This window comes from Triturus cristatus, chromosome 4_2 (assembly GCF_964204655.1).
Source record: "Triturus cristatus chromosome 4_2, aTriCri1.1, whole genome shotgun sequence".
Classification (NCBI taxonomy): domain Eukaryota; kingdom Metazoa; phylum Chordata; class Amphibia; order Caudata; family Salamandridae; genus Triturus; species Triturus cristatus.
In genome coordinates this window covers 885,089,125-885,106,970 of record NC_140586.1, presented here as the reverse complement: position 1 = coordinate 885,106,970, position 17,846 = coordinate 885,089,125, and the positions used below count along the sequence as shown (strand labels likewise).

General features: G+C 44.3%; 1 protein-coding gene across 4 annotated transcripts in view; it reads left to right on the top strand.

The window, feature by feature from the left end:
* Positions 1 to 5,244: 5,244 nt before the first annotated feature.
* LOC146835338 (uncharacterized) overlaps positions 5,245 to 17,846 on the top strand; it is a 542,691-nt gene continuing 530,089 nt past the window's right edge. For 3 of the 4 annotated variants that reach the window (XR_014960720.1, XR_014960721.1, XM_085602923.1), the window contains exon 1: positions 5,282 to 5,419. The gene's annotated coding sequence lies outside the window, so the exon portion shown is untranslated. Of the gene's footprint in view, positions 5,420 to 17,846 lie in introns of all 4 variants that reach the window. The other variant, XR_014960719.1, reaches the window with a different exon arrangement.

Below are 17,846 nucleotides of genomic sequence, written 5' to 3'. Positions count from 1 at the left end.
CACATGATCATTCTTCCGTTGCTCTTTATCAAACAGCGCTTTCTCAAGTTTCTCTCGCTCACGCACTTCCTTCACCCATAATCGCACACATTCAAACATGTCTTGACGAGCACGCCGCTTACACATACACTGTTCCACATACTCAATCTTACGCATATCAAACGACCCATACAACGGCCACCGTAACTCAGGATCCTTTCTGGTATATTTCCTCCATACTGTGCTGTACATTATGGAGGAAAGACCATGCTTCACATACATATCCCTATTAGGAGTCCCCTCAGGGGGGGCTGGAGCAGATTCCTCGAGGTTTAACCGGTTCCCAAAGCAGCAGCACCACTTACGGAGTGCGCTAAAAGCAGGCATGCTCAAAAATAATGCAGAATATGCAGTATTATCAAAAATGGCACTTAAACGTTGTGCCGTTCAAAGTTACACAGTTCCGGAGAAATATCTCCACATTACCTGCCTATATGTGTTGCAACGCATATATTCTCACAATAGCCAATACAAGATATGACCGGTCATCAAACTCAAATAGCCAAACCAGGCTTCAAAAAAACTCGGAGCAAGTACCGTACAACGGTTCTTACCAATCAAGAGTCCAGATTCCAACTGCCAAGCTCCAAAATTCGCCCAAACGGCTGTCACGGCAGGACCGACAGAAGAGATCTCAGTCGAGGACCGGCGCCACCCAGATGGTCAGCTCGGAAGGGAAGGAAGAAAACCCTCGGGATGCCAGGACTAAAATGCCTCTGGCAGTGATCACATCCCCGGCCAAATTCCTCACCTTCGTCGCGACCAATCCTTCGAGCATCCGAGTCGCCGATGAGCCCCACGTGACGGGCGCCAATTGATGAATACAGGCCCCAGCTAGGCCCGCAGGACACAAGGGTTCGCTCTCCTGCAATGGAATCTATAAGGAAGTTGGCACCGAAACTGCAAAGTACAAAGACAAAGTTTATTAACCCTTAAGGGTGGTCCTACAATCCATACAACACCCTTCAGTATTGCATAGAGTAGCACAAAGAACTTGCGTACACGGTCCCCTTTTATACACAACAGAGGGGCTCATAAGTGGGTGGATACAACATGAGGCAAGGAATGTTACCTTTTATGGACATTTTCGATACAAGATCAATATGTGGGCGGAGCTGACATACTCCTTGAGCCCGCGAAAACATGGTCAAGCAAGGACTAACTGATAACAGATGTGGTCAAGCCTGGGCATGCGCCAGGCGGACAAAGGAACTATTTATAGACTGTTACTAGGCAGATTACAAGAGCAACTAACACGGAGATAGGACTCTTCTCATGTTGGGCACGTGGAGACATGACAATACAAAATGGAGTCCAGACTTTAGTCAACATAACGAAAGAGACGTGTTCTAAGGAAGGAGAATTCATGTCTTTAGTAAATGCTTAATCACATCGTGGTTTCAATTTACAACACCTGGGCTGGGAAGAGAAATTGATGGAAAGGACTTCTCTGTGGTATAGTGGCCTACTACAAGAAGTGGGTGAATGAAAGGGTTTTCGCAAGTGAGGAGTGTTGAGGATTGATTACGTAGGAGACGTACGGAGGGGGCACAAGCTGATCGACTTCGAAGAAAGAGTATCAAATGACTGACTCCAAATAGTTTAGATACATTCAACTGAAACATGCACTTAGTTGCCACATTCCAAAAGGTGAACAATTGGTAGAGTACACGCCGCTCGAAGACAGGATTCTACTAGATCCTATGATTGATAAGGCCAACTCCCTGGTATACAAGAAAATAATGAACAACATGCCTGATCCCCTGAGGCCCCTTTGGGACAGGGGGGAAGCCGAGCTGGGTATACTAGAGGACAACGATTGGGCAGAGGCGATACAGAGCCCTAGGGAGGTAGCAGTCCGGTCATGGTTCTGCCTTATAAAACTACTTATCTTACACAGATCATACACCACAAGGACACTGCTATAGCATATTGGGTGCAATGATACTGAACTGTGCACACAGGGTTGTGGGGAGGTGGGATCTTTTTTCCACACATTGTGGACATGTCCTCGAATTCAGCAGTATTGGCAGGAGGTAACACAGATAATATCCGATGTAGTGTACCAGGAGGTCACACTGGAGGCTGGATGGCACATACTGTGTGTGACAGGAGAGGTCCGATGGCCCAAGTATTCCACAATTTGGCTAATGATAGCAGATATAGTGGGAAAAGGAAATGTAGAAAAGGCGTGGGATGTGCACCAACCTCTGAGTGTTACAGAATGGAGGGAGGATCTAGATTGGTGTTGCGTAGCAGAAAAAGTGGTGTTCCAAAGTAGGGGGTGCCTGAAGATCTCAGGCAAGATCTGGTTCAATTGGCAGGAATACAGAGGCTTCTGAAGTCAGTGTAAATAGCGACGGTTTGATGGGAGGGATGACGCCCAGAGTCTCCAAATACATGGGACGGTCATTAACGGTTGAATTTTCACTGTTACATTGCATTGGGAAATAGTACTGTGCACGGAAGAAGGCCCAAGCACCCATGTGGAGACTGTATGGAAAAAAAATTGACTCAGTGATTGTACTGCCAAGCTTTTGTTTAATTATTATTTTTTTTTTTTAAAGTACATTGTTATAAATGTTGTTTATAATAACGTTCTGCAGTTTGAGTTTATTTTTCCCAGGCGTAAATCCCCTGAACAATTAACCATAGTGTCTCATGCTTTTTAGGTCTAGCGTGATGGTGCTCCTGTTTGTTCACCTATTGTTATCAAGTCGTGCATAGATTGAGCTTTGGCTCCACTCAGAGGAGAATTACCCTCTCACCTCATGCTATTGACTCTTTGGTGTTGTTATTCCTCCTCCTCTGGAATATTTGCTTTTCCAATGCATAACAGTCTATTTCACATCTGAAAAGTATACTCAATTATCACGTTATTTTTTTCAATCTCATGGATGCATTCTGTACAGAGAGCAATCATTGTTTTGTTTTTCTTTTCCCTCCAGCAGGCTTTACTTTAATGTGTTAGCCAGGACATAAAATGAAAGTGTGACCTATCGTCTTTGCCAAATATTGTTGTATTTTGATGTAAAGGTTTTGGTAGTTATATGTGGACGGTTGATCTGGTGGAAGTACTGGGAAATTTAAAAAATCCATTCTAAATCAGCTTGAGAATGGTCCAGCGGGAGCGAGCGATGTGACTGGGTGGCTGCAACATCAAGAAACACATTGTGGCTGTCCTTACAGGACATGGATACTTAGTCCCTGTGTCCTGCATTTCACAAACAAAATTACATAAAGGGGCAGTGTAGGGATACCCTAATCCCTCCCACCCTGCCTGGGGCCAATTAAAAAAAAAGAAATGGGCCGTCATTTGAGATGTCATTAATGATGTAATTTAACATGTCATGAGTGGTGTAATGTTTGAGGTCTTAACCTGTGATTGGTGGGGCGCGAGTTATAGTTAGCTCAGCAAACTATACCTGGTGAATTTCTGTGGTTTTTAAGATTAAAATGTAACCTTATAACTGACATTATCATCCAACCATAAATGAAACCTTTGATTTTTGAGCAGTGATCATTTGAGCACCTCAAGTTTACAGTAGTTTGATGTACAATCCTCCGGTCACTGTTGATGTTCAAAATTTTCTTTATCACACCTCCAGTCTAGCCAACACATGTTTTTTCTTGATACGTCTTCATCGCGGATAGAAAAGCATGCAACATGTACAAAAATAACCATTAAAATCTGCCAAAAAATAATACAGTAACCATAACCAAAAACACTCACCGGAACATCCATGCCAAAAGATCATCTCCAGGAGTATTTAGTTATTAAATTCAAAAGCATCTACTAGGTGTACCCATCTGACAGGTAACAGTAACATAAGTAGAAATAAAAAAGACCTGAAATATGTCAAAGCAAACAGTTTCTTTCTCGTCAAGAACTCTGTTGCATCAAGAACAAAAAAGCCCCCCCAAAAAGTATATAACACCTAGAGCCCATGGGCATGAAGAACACCACAAGATAACCAGCATACGTGTGGAAAACTACCTACCTATAAAACATCCATGTGGCTCAATCCTAATAAATCCTATCCAAAATCCATCCTAAAAATCTGTATACCATTCAGAACTCTTCAAACTTATAAAACAAATATTTTACACCATAAAATACACAATCACAGTTAATATCCACTCCTGAATGAATGTAAGCACTCTTGCAGTCACTCTATATATACATAGGGACTTATTTATGAGCCCCTTGTGCTGCCGGTGCGTCACTTTTTGTGACGCACTGGCAGAGTAAAATATGCGCCACCCTGCGACATATTTACAAAGTGACGCATCTAAGCAAATGTGTCACATTGTAAACTGTGCTACGTTATACCTGCATCAGGTATAATTTATGCAGGGTGGGCGTTCCCCCCGCAAACAACGGTCGTAGAACTGGCGCAGTGAAATCTATCAGATTTCACTATGCACTTCTAGGACCCCACTGCATCAAATCATTGCTTCTGCCAAACAGCAGGCATAAGACTGACGCAGGCCCTTTCACAAGGAGCTTGCCCTATGTGAAAGGACACATTGCTGGAGTTGCGTCTGTTTTCAGATATCTCTAGCAATGCGTCAATTGTGCGCCTGCAGATTCGCCAGGAATACTGACATATCTGTAAATCCTTGCGACATGGAGTGCTGTACAGTAAATACGATGCATCCATGGTGTCGCAAGGATGGCGCTATGACAAGTGTTACATGGCTGGTTTCCCCCAGCAATGCAACACTTTTCATAAATGAGGCCCATAATACCATATAGGATATTCACCCAAAAGAAATATTATGTAAGCCCGTGTTTAAATATTAGCTTGTTCATGTATCAAGCTACCTCTCAAAACTGGTCTAAAACAGAAAAACCAACCCAATAATAAAAATACATTAAAACAACCGAGATTCCTTACAATTAATATTCTGTAAATTAAAACAGCCAGCCTCTTGGTAATACCGCATTAGTGAAGGGTTCTGGATTGGAGATGCCATTTGTGTTTTATGTGTTTTAAAATAATCCAAGTCTGCGACTAGTGTTGCCATTTCAACTGGTTTTAGATGGAAACCCGTTCTGTCACATCTTAAAACTCAGGCCTTTCCTGCACACAAAATGCTTGTTTGTATGAAATGCATTCACGACTGGAGGCAGTTTCCATCAGTGAGCAGCAGAGGGCGCTCCTCTCCTGTTGATGAAATCCACTGAACACATTGTAGCGTAGGGAGAAGGGCTTCCTCTTCCGGGTCAGCGGCGGCAGAGACAGCACTAGTGACGGAAGCTGACATCAATTTCAGACCCTCACAGGCGCCCCTGAGGTTCCAAACTTACACCTGCGCCACTCCAGACCCAGGAGGAGGAGAGAACCCGAGAATATCTCCACAGGTTTCTGCTCAGGTAGGAGATTGTCAGCACCTTCTGCTGTGTTTGTAGAAATAGACTGAATAATCCTGGAGGAAATCTCTGAGCTTGGCTCTTCTATCCGAAGACCTCTGGGGGGCTTTCCAAACGGCCCTGGGAGTGTTTTTGTTTATCATTTATGTTAAAGAGGCGATCTGTGCACACAGCACTGCATTTTTTTGCGGTGTGGAAATCTGTGCACTTTGCACCTCATCTTACTGCACTCTGGCGGATCTGTGCACACAGCACTGCTTTATACAGCACTATGAGGAATCTGTGCATGCTATTCTGCATATTACTGCACTGTGAAAAATCTGTGCACGCTGCACTGATTTTTACTGCACTATGAGGGAGCTGTGCACACTGCACTGCTTCTTACTGCAGTCTTTGCACTGCTTTTTACTGTGCTATGAGGAACCTGTGCACACTGCACTGCTGTTTACTAAACTGTAAGAAATCTGTGCACGCTGCACTGCATCATACTACAATATGAGAGATCTGTGCACACTGCACTGAATCTTACACTGAGAAATGTGTACATTCTGCACTGATTTATACTACACTATGAAAACTCTGTACACCTTGCATCTAATTACACTGAGTAATTCGTTCACACCATGCTTTTTTTTCTGTGTGATGGCAACATATGGGCTGCACTGTCGCGCTTAGTGTGCACTCTGCATTACATTTACTAGACTATGATAAAGCATTGCATGCTGCTGTTTGTTGCACTAAGAAGTATGTGCATACTGTTCTACTGTTTACAACAGATCGAAAAATAAGGGCTCGCTGCACAGCTTTTTGCTGCTCTTGGAGAAATCAGTGTTCACTTCAGTGCTGTTTACTGCCCTCTGACCAATCTACGCACACTCCATTGCTGTTTAAGTATGAGAAGTATGTGCATAATGGATTGTGCATTCTGAACTCCTGCTTAATGCACTTTGAAAAATATTTTAACACTACTGAGAATGTTTTCTGCACAATAAGAAATGTGTGCATACCTCATTGTTTGAATGCTACACTGTTAGAACACTATTAGCACCTCACTCCTTTATACTGTACTATGAGAAATCTGCACACACTGTACTTCTTTTCACTATAACATGAGAAATATGTCCACTGCATTGCTTCTTACTGCACTGAGAGGTATTTACATCTTAAACAGGAAATCTGTGCACACTGCACTGCTTTTCACTACACTAGGAAATCTGCGCACTCGGTACTTCTTTTCACTATAACATGAGAAATATGTCCACTGCACTGCTTCTTCCTGCACTGAGAGGTATTTACAAGTTAAACGGGAAATCTGTGCATACTGCACTGCTTTTCACTACACTAAGAAATATGTACACACTGCACTCCTTTTTACCAAACTAAGAAATCTGTGCACTCTGTACTGCTTTTTACTACACTACTAGGGACATACATAAAGTAAACTTGTTGACCCCACTGCTTTTTACCATATTATGAGATCTGTCACACTGCACTGCTTTTTATTATACTATGATAAATGTATGCACACTGCACTGCTTTATACTGCCCTGTGAGAAATCTGTGCACCCTGACTGCTCCATAGGGAATTTACAGGGCACTGGTTTTTATAACGCAGTAAAGGGGGACTTCCAGAAGAAGAAATGTGTGCATGCTACTCTACAATACATTACTACACTATGAGAGATGTTTACAGAAAAGGTAATCTGTACACAGTGCACTGATTTTTATTCACTTTCTACTTGTAGCTTGCAAAAGTGGAAGTATGTGCTGTAGGTCAGTCCAAATTGGCCTTAGAACGGTGTGTCATTAGGTGCCCTTGTAACTCTAGTTTGGGCTGGCTTCAGCGGCTTCTGTGTTTCAAAATGTCATGACGAAAATGTTCGAGAGCATCTCAAATGTAGTAATATTTCACGATGGCATCACTGTTTTTTTTTTTTTAGGTCTTTGTGAATTCTATGCAAAGTTTATAAAAAATGTACTGCTCCTCTGAATGATTTAGGCAATAGTTTAAAAAAAGTATTTTAATGGTCTGCAATATGTCAACAAAGTTTTGATTGCATCAAACAAAATATTTTCTCTACTTCCGCACTACAGTCTTATATGGAAGGACGCAAACGTTTTGAGAATGTGGATGCAAGTGCATACGGCATGGGGGCTGTTTTGCCACTAGTGAAGGAAGGCAAGGAAGTCACTGTATGGTCTGCTTGCAGAAGGATGAACGATTTAGAAACCAGATATTCTGTAATAGAAAAAGAAATGTTAGTATGTGTTTGGGGTGTTGACAAGTTTAAGCCAATCTCTTGGGAAGAGTATCTTGTTTAAGGACAGATCACAGACCACTCATTGATATTTTGTCTAGAAACAAAATTTAAAAAGCCACCAGCAAGATTATCTATCAAAGTATTGAAGTTTAATTTTAGAGTGATTCACATTGCGGAAGGAAAGAACATTAAAACTAACTTCCTGCCTCGGTCACCAGTTGATGGAGATTTGTGAGCTGGATGTACAGGAAAAAATCAAGTAAAGTAAGTAATCTTTTGTAATTCGCAACGAATGCTGAAGCGTCTTGGCGCTGAAAGTAGCGTGTACTTCACCCTTAGAGAAGCCCAGAGTATAGTTACTGCTTACTTGTATGGGAATAACCAGGTCTTAAGCATCTCCCTTAAAGAGGAGTCTGTTTTATTGTAATCTAGTTAGAACCGGGAGCATATTCAAAAGCTTAGCTGCCCTATGGGAGAGGCTTCTTCCGCCCCATCTTGCCCTTCGAATTCTAGGGACCTGAACCAGCCCCCTGCTGGCTGATCTTAAGTCCCGCCGCAGGACATGCAACGAAAAAAGTTTCTGTAGGTCCCGAGGCCCTCCCCGTGTAGTGCTTTATGCACCAAACAAAGAGCCTTAAATTCAATTCTTTGCTTGACCGTTAGTCAGTGGCGGTCCCTAATGCTGTTGGAGATGGATTGAAATTTAGGGATGTCCAGCAACACCTGCGCTGCGGCATTCTGCAAGAACTAAAGTTTTGATAGTAGGCGTTTATCAATGCCAAGAAAAAGATCATTGCAATAGTGAATTCTAGAGAGAATTAGGGCGACTATTGTGGTTTTTCTCAGTTTTTGTGGAATGAAAGGGAGAATCTTACACAGGGATTTTTAGAAGGCAGAAACATGAGGAGGTTAGAAAATTGATCTGGTCTGAGAAATTAAGCTGGTCGTCAAACAAAACTCATAAGTTTCTGACTTTATCAATGTAAGGCATGATATGGGCCGGTAATTTTTCACTTCGGAGGGATCTAGTGAGGGTTTTTTTTTAGAATAGGCCGTATGCAAGCTTTCTTCAAGAGACAGAGAAAACTCCTGACACAAGAATGTTGTTCAGGAGTGGACCCAAGCGTGTACTAACCCTATCCAAAACCATGTGAAGTATTGAGGGAGGACAGGGATCCGACGGGGAGCCAGAGTTAATGGATAATATTAGATCACTTGCTCTCTTCTGGGTTAGAGAGGAGAAGTTTTGCAGCTGACAGGTAGTTGTGATTCGAGAGGCATTGTCCTCTATTAGCATCTCATTGATTGTGTCTGGAGCATGCCCTGAGAGCTCCTTGTAGACTGTTTGCACTTTGATCTGAAAAAGGTTGGCCACTTTGTTTTGCAAAAGGTTTGATCAGGAGAGAATTGATTCTCCCCCTGAAGTTTAGACAGCAAAATGAAAGTTCAAATTTTTTGCTGCCTCTATTTTTGAAGAAAAGTAATTATTTTTGGCGGTTTTGATTGCTTCTTTATATTCTACTAGGGCCAGCCAGTGGTTTAATTTGCCCTGCTCACTATAATCTAGCCTCCAGGTACGTTCTAAACGTCTGTACTTTGAACTTTATACTTTTAAGTTCTGCCGTGTACCGTGGACTGAAGGTTGGTTCCTGCGGTGTTTAATAGATTTCTCTGGGGCCAAGAGATTGATTGCCGACCTGACCCAGCGGTCTAAATTATCAGCAGCCTTGTTGTTGTCTTGGTCTAGCGGGGAAGGGTATCTAAACAAGGCCTCTTCTAAGTCGGTTTTATTAATTTTCTGCTACAATCTGGTCTTAGTAGCAGGCAGCCTGTTGTGAGAGGGCATTATGTACTCCTGAAGAAGGAGTTTGAAGAAGATAACCCTGTGATCGGTCCAAGTTAGCGGCAGTACTTTTTCCATAATGATGTTGGAGTGAAAATCCCATCTAATGTGTGACAGGCCTTGTGTGTGGGCTCTTTAATGATCTGAGTCAGTCCAAAACAGGCCATGCTATCTACCAGAGGGGAGGTGTCCACATTGTTTATGCATTTAAGATGAAAATTAAAATCTAGTAGTGTAAAAGTTGGGAAATCAAGGCATGATTCCATAAAAGTTTGGAAGGATTCTCTAAAAGGGGCCCTAGGCCCAGCGGCCTGTAGAGGAGTAATCCAGGGTAGGCCATGGTATTACTGAATTTGAACATCAGCACTTCTACTCCTAAGTGCTACATAGGGTCAAATATGGCCTTAAAATTGGTATGGTAGGTAATCGCTATACCACCTCCCTTTTTCCCTTCCCTATCTTCGCTTGCTAATTCGTATCCGGCTGGTAACGCTGCAATCTAGTCAGGCTCAGATGGATGTACAGGAAGAAATCAAGGAATGTATCATTGCCAAAGTTGAAGATTTGGTCATTTGTTCCGATATGATGGTATCGTGTGATCAGTTGAGGGAAGATGCTGTATTGAACAAGGTCATGAATTTTGTGAAATTTGGGTGGCCAATGGAAAAAACTTTGAATGCGTCTTTGTAATCTTATTGCAAGGTGGTAGATGAGTTATCTTTGGAAGGAGGATTGTTGGTAAGAGGCGTTAAGTTGATTCCACAAGGATGTTTCTGCCAAGGGATTTTGGAGACAGCTCATGTAGGCCATCTGGGTATGAGTGCCACTAAGCGTAGGACAAGAAATGATTTCTGGTGGCCTGGAGTGAATGTGGAGGTAGAAGTAGATAATGCTGTTTGAGTGATACATATTTGGTGACCACTGTGCCTACTGATGTGCCTGCTTTATGTTCTAGTATGGTGTGTGCAGAGAATTGTGGTTGATGTGTTTTTTTTGGGACCTTTTCATGTATTACCTTCCGATAGGAGATACTTTGATGTCATGATGGATCATCTTTTCAGGTGGGTGGAAGTATGTGGTATAGCAGAACCCAACACAAACTCTGTGATTAGTTTTTTTGTGTTTTGCTAGAGAAGGGACTTATGATGAGTTGCTCACATTCAATTCACTTCTTCCATCATGACAGAGTTTTTAGGCAAGTTTAGGGTGAAACATTTACACACGTCATTGTATCACCCACAGATTCAACAGGCTTCTAGTGGAGTGTAACCGGACTGCGGTGAAATCCAGAGTAGACTGTAAAGTAACTATTGGATATTTGATGTGGGCTCATAGATCTACACCTCATTCGGTCACTGGTAAAGCACCTTTTGAACTCATGAGAGGGGGGAAAAGTGGTGCCCTCGTTGTGTCTTTTTTGGAAGATGGAGGTGATGGGTCATGAGGTGTAAGGAAAAATCTGTCCAGGAGTCAAATTCAAGGTGGGTGATTTGGTATGTGTCAAAGACGCAATTTTGTTAAGAATTAGATCTTCGAAATTTAGAGATCCAGTTAGAGCCATCGAAGTTAGAGGCAATGCTGTTCATGTTTTGAATGGGCAATGGTGGAAAATGCTATGCTGTGTTGGAGTTGCTAGGATTGGTAAAGGTTATAATGAAAGTGAAAAAAAATGCCTAAGTGACAAGCAAGTGCCCGTTTCAGGGAATGGTCAGAGTTCTGGTTTAAGTAGTACTTGTGTTATCAAAGTACCTAAAAGATACACTCCTCTTACATGTTGAGTGGCATCCGGTTAGTTTGTAGGTCTTGCCTGAGCCAGCGCGCATGCGCTGCTCTGCGTGACATTTAGTAAAGGCTTTTCAGATTCGAACACACGCTCGTGCGTGTGGTTTTTAAAAATTAACCCGCGATTGGCCTTTGCGTGCGTCTTTCTAAGAAAGACAGCACGCAATTGGCTCAAGGGGGGTGCATGTCCCGCCTTCTCTGCTCCTTGGCCCAGGATCCGCGGGAGCGAGCTTTTATCCCATCTGTTTCCAATGATTGCTTTGGCAGTAATTGGAAACAGATGGTGCTCGTGTTTTTTAGGTCAAGCCGAGCACCACTCCCGCTGCAGCTGCTTTCACTTTTTCCGCCACTTGTTCTTTTTCCCATGGATGCTTTCCTCCAGCTCATGTCCTTAGCAGAGGCCTCGCTCTTCAATGCAATGGGCTACTTACACGGTTTGAACAGCGCCTGATAGCCCCAATCTGTGAAAGCAGGGAGGAGAGACCGTGGGCGATCAAATGAAAGGCTGTGAGAAAATTGCCCATATTTTGTTTGAAAATACGTGACATCTCTTATTTTCCGCGTGAAAACATTGTTGCTTTGTTTTAGCCCCAGCGTAGCGTTCTTTTTCTTTTCTTTCTTTGGATGTGCATTGACTGCCAACAGTAGCAGTCGGGACGCCTTACCTTTCTTTCAACTTTTTTTTTGGAATGTATTTATTAGCATTTTCCTAATCACATTGCAAAGCCACATCGGATATACAAAGCATCTTGTTTCTGTTTTGATTACAGGTGGAGCGAGGTCAAACAATCTTAGCATGTAGATAATCAACAACAACGAATATTGTCTGTCAACGGAATCCCTCATCTCCCCCCGTGCATCCCCTCTTTCCCCCGAACTACTGTGAATCCGTGAGTGTAAGTTAGCCATGGCTGCCCTATTTTCCAAAAATATTTCGGGCACCCCCTCACTTTATATGTTGTCTTCTCCCCCAGCATATACATGTCCATCCCTCTCCGCCATTCCTCCAGTGTTGGATTAGTCGTCGCTCCCCAAGCCCTCGCCATATCTCTTTTGGCCACTACCAGACCCAGCGGGAGCAACACCAACTTTACTTTGGGGAGATCAATCTCCGTGGGTATACCCAGATGGATGAACATAGGATCTGGGGGTATTGGTTCCTGCAATATAAGCTCCCATTCCTTCAGAAGTGTGCCCCAGTATAGCTGTGCATGCGAGCATCCCCAGACAGTGTGAAAGAAGGTCTCTTCCATGGTTTTACATTACAGGTAATTGGGGGACTCTGCTCTACCCATCTTATACAGTCGGGATCTGTCGTAATACATTCTGTGTAGATACTTAAATTGAATCAGCCGCAGTCTAGATCTAATGGCTACCTCCCTCGGGTGCATCGGGCCATTTCCCAGTCTAGGTCTTCCATGTCTCCCAGGTCTGTCTCCCAGTGTAGTCTCAATTTTCGCAGTGGGTCGGGTGTGTTGTTCATAATTGTCCTATAGGTCCACGACACTGCTTTCCCACCAATGTCGCCCATCAAGAGTCGCCCTTCTAACGGGGCATACTCTGGGAGGCCCTCCATATCAATATGTTGCGCCCGCCAGGCATGCCTCAGTTGCAGATACTTAAAGTGTTGCGTCTTGTTCATGTCATATTCTAGCTGGAGGTGTGAGAATGTCACCAGCTCTTTACGACATATTATGTCCTTAAGCTGGGAAATACCCACCATTTCCCACTTCTGAAAGCCCTTCAACTTGACAAATTCCTTAAGTTGTGTTCCCACCCATTGCGGGGTTTCCCTAGTCACCCGGTTTTCCCACTTCATGCACCTCTCCACCTTTTTAGGTCTCGCCTGACCCAGCGCATGCGCTGGTCTGGCGAGACTTATTGAGAGGGCTCCAAAAAGTGCTACCAGGCCAGCCTAGAGCTACAGTGCATGTGCGCGGGCGCGCGCGCCACTTTTACCGCGATTACTTTCACTTTCGCAGCGGCAGGGCCGCTTTGATGTTTGATCACAATCGCGATCACTTTCGTGGCCACAGGGCTGCTTTGCATAGCCAATAGGTCTCGCTTTTGGGACCTTATAAGTATTTAGTTATGCAACTGTTGCATGGCTAAACACTTATAAGGTCCCAAAGGCGAGACCATATTTAAGTGGGCCGGCTGGACCCGGCCCACTTAAAGCCCTGGCTATGCTTTAATTATCTTTCAAGAGTGTCTTTTATGTAACATTGAAAACTCAATGCCAAGATAATGTAGGGTACCCTTTCAGAAAATGATGTTCCCCACAACATACACTAAGCATGTATGCCTCTCATGTGAGGGACTTGGAAGTCAGTGTAGTGAGCACGGTTAAATAAAAATCGGGTAACCACTTTTCATTACCAAAATATAAACGCATCTCGGAAATTGTGACTTCCTTTACCTCCCAGTAAACGCCACCGGCCTCGTAATTTGTAAGCAAGGACACGGGGTATCTAAATGAAAGCTGTTCTTAATCACGCCCTGAACCTTTCGGTGCGTCTCAGAAGGACAGTCTGGTTTCAGGCAAGAGCCAGCGGGACACGTTTCACATGTGCCCATCCACCAACTTCATCATCTCCGTGCCACTTCCGATGCAGAACGGGACAAGGAGGTGGGCCATCGCAGCACACGGTACAGCCAAGCAAAGACGCAGCGGGCGGAAAAGCCTGTCCAAAATCTGCGGTGAGTCAGTGTTTAATTCGTATTTACCGGGTGCAGCTGTGCCACACCCCATCCTCTGGTGGTACACTGCCCTCTCCCTGGGTGCGACCGCAACAAGACAGCATAAGTTAACAGGAGGCGCGGTGCAGCTTTTTGGGAAATTGGACACGGGAGTGAGGAAAGCGCTGCGAAGAAAGCAAAGCTTCTGTGTGTGCTTTAACCACGGCTCTCTATGAATTCATTGTCATTGCTAAAGCAGTGGAGTCTAGAAACTATCAGGGCTGTTATTGAACAAAGATTTAAAGCAGGACCACAATTTGAGATTTTCAAGTGTGAAACTCGGAAAAATAATGAAGAGCAAGCACTAACTAGGCCATTAGTTCGGCTTTTACTATAGTGTACGCCCAGCGAGGCACAAAACACAACGAAGGGCGGGCCCATGTGCACACAAGAGGATCGCCTATATGCCTACAGCCGTTTTATCGACCTTCAGCAGACATACACGCATGTACCCATGTACACATAACAAGAAACATGCAGCCCTTCATGCACATGGACCCACAGTGGTACATAACCCTAGGAGAGAGTAGATAATAAAACATAACAAAACACCACACACCAGCAAGAGGCCCAGGTTGATGTATAATACTGGAGCACTGGCAATGTGCTCACATTGGAGCCCAAGTGGAAGGGGGGGGGGCATTAGTTTATAAACATGCGTGGTGCACAAGGCAATTGTGTGTGAGAGAGAGAGCGCGTGCACAGGCAGATGTGTACCAGGAAGGTACTGGAAAATGTGCCACATGGAAGCACAGTGTAATGTACCTAGACTTTTTCTAAGGAGTCCGACGTCTATCCCCCCTCGGCCCCCCCTCCCTTTGTGGCACAGCTCACTTTCACTACTGCCACTGCCTGCACTGAGAACACACGCCAGGCTGTCAACAACCAAAGCGAGCGAGCCACCTAGAAAATGTTTCCATTGGCCCTTTCCATATTTTAAAAGTTAGGTAATTCCTCAAAAGATTTTCCCATCGAATTAGAACTTCAACTGGCGCATGCCTGGCCACCGTTCTGCAGAGGCCAAGGATAGGATGAGCCCGTAGTAAGAGCACATTCAATTCATGACAATGACTGACAGTGGAACTGTCAGAATCTCGGGCTGCCTTCAGCCTCACCTCCAGAGGGGCAGGGCTGCTGTCATGAACACCAATCCACTTCCCGAGTGCAGCCCCATACCTAAAGCAAAACAAAACGCCTGGGAAAAGAAACACTGTTAAGAGATAGGCAACATATCCCACACAACCTGAAGAGAAAGTGTGAAATGTAACAGAGAACGCATCACTGACTTGGATTACCTAAATAATTCTCGCATACATTGTCTACAAAGAAATCATTGTCCCTGCCTGAGAGTTAGGCACTTGAAAGACAGGGTAAATTTCAAAGTCTGTTTTAAAATACAGCCGATGCTAACTACTCACCGCACATCAACCCCTGCCTCACACACAGTCACACTAACATTTGTTCTCTTTCTCTCTCGTTACTCCTCATTCTCGCGTCACACGCTGCCATAAGAGACAGACAATTAGTGTTGTGTAAACAACGCCAGTCTCGCACCGTTTACACAAAACTAACAGGCTGTAGAAAAGCAGCGGTGTGTGTGTGTGTGTGGGAGGGGGAAGGATTGTGAAGTGAATCCTAGTCCGCATGCTGGCAAGCCCCACCGCCACACACTGGTACAAATTAACCACTGAATGTTCCTCAGGGGAGCACTTTATGATGCGCCTCTGAGGAACACTGAGTGGCGTGCCTCGTGGCAGCGCCTGCTGCTGTACATCAAGGCACTGGATGATGTTGTTCAGGGCCATGGGTTGTAGGCATTAGCGGCTCTGTGATTTGCAGTGAGGGACAGGGTGACGTCAGAAGTTGTATGAACAAATGTGCAATATAGCACACACTTCAATGTGCTGTAGTTAGTCACACAGGGTGTTATCATAGAGGGCTCAAATTCCACGTGTCCTATTTTTTAGGTCGAACCTACGCAGTGCATGCACTGCTCTGCGAGACATACTGTTTTAGAGTATGGACTTGAAGCCCCGCCTACTATCCCCCCCATATTTTTCATTGGCTTGTGTAATTGTCTTTCGTAAAGGCTGGCTTCTAATTCATGAATAGTCTTGTTAGTCCCTCCTTAGTACCGCCTTGTCTTCATTTGTAACCTCCTATGAGGACTGGTCCTTTTACTTCAGTTGTTACATGGTATGTCTTATGCTACTGGCTCAATGCCTTTTTGTGTTAGTTATCAAAACACATAAATAAAAGGCATTGTCATTTACAATGCCAATAACTTAAACTCTCACAAATGCGAGACCTATTGCATTGCAAATGCTTGTTTCATTCTATTATTGCTATTTAAGTGGCCGGCAACAATTTTGCAACACCCTTGCCTCCATAAAGGTAGTGTGAGTATGGCCTGCTCAAGCGCATACACCAGATGATCCCTCTCGCCAAAGGCCCATTCATTTATTACTATCAAGTGAGCAGCCCAGTAGTAAGGCCGTAGGTCCGGCAGGGAAATGCCACCACTATATTGGTTGCATTGCAGTTTTCCCAGTGCCACCCTAGGGGGCTTCCCTCCCCAGAGGAACTTCCTCAGGATGTCATCAATTTTGCTCAACACCTCTTCCGGGATAGAATGGTAGGTATTTTGCAGAACATACAAAAACTTTGGAAGGGTTATCATTTTGAAGAGTGCTGCTCTTCCAAGCAGTGTTAGGGGTAGGGAAGCCCATCGGTTCGCATCTAAATGGAATTCCCCCAGTACCTTGTACAGGTTCCGTTCCAACGCCAGTTGCCTATCTACCATAATGTGGATACCTAAATTTTTTATTCCTGTGGTTGCGACCTGTTATTGACTGGGATAAACAATATTTTAGACCTCTTGTCCTACCGGGTAGACACTTGATTTCTCCCAGTTAATTCTATACCCCGCATACCTGCCCGAGTCTTCACAGCTCTCCATTATCTTAGGGAGCGTTGTTTCAGGGCTTGTAACATATAACAGTATGTCGTCAGCATACAGAGCAATGCGTTCATCCAGACCATCCTTGTCATTTACCCTAATACCGGTTATGTGCGGGTGTGCACGAATGACACATGCCAGGGGTTCCAGGACTATAGCAAATAATAGAGGGGACAAGGGGCAACCTTGTTTAGTGCCCCTATCGAGTGGGAATTTTCGAGATGTTACCCCGTTGACTCTGACCCTAGCTAACGGTCCTTCATACAGAAGGGCTATCCATCTCCTGAACTCAGGACCAAATCCCAGTCTGTCCAGTACAGCCATGAGAAACGGCCAATGGACCATGTCAAATGCCTTCTCGGCATCTAGGGACAGAATGAGGTGCGGGTCGGTCCTATGTTGCACCAACTCCAACCAGTTGGTGACCCGTCTAAGATTGAGTCTCGTCGACCTGTGAGGCATAAAACCCAACTGGTCCCTATGGATAATTCCTGTTATAACCTTGGTTAGTCTGTTGGCCAGAATTCTGGCCAAGATCTTCGTCTCCATGTTTATGAGAGAAATGGGTCTATACGAGCCACAGTTCTGTGGCAGCCGCCCCTCTTTAGGTATTACCACAATTGTCGCGGTCCTCAGGTCTTCGGGAAGTGCACCCTTTTTCCGCGCTTCCAGATACATCTGGAGTAAATACGTGCTAAAAAGTGCCCCATGCTGTTTAAAAAATTCCGGCGGGAGCCCGGTAGGACCCGTGGTTTTCCCTGTTTTCATCTGGCCTATGGCATCTACAATTTCTTCTATTGTCAATTTTGCCTCCATCGCTTGTGCTTCACTGGACTCTAGTTGAGG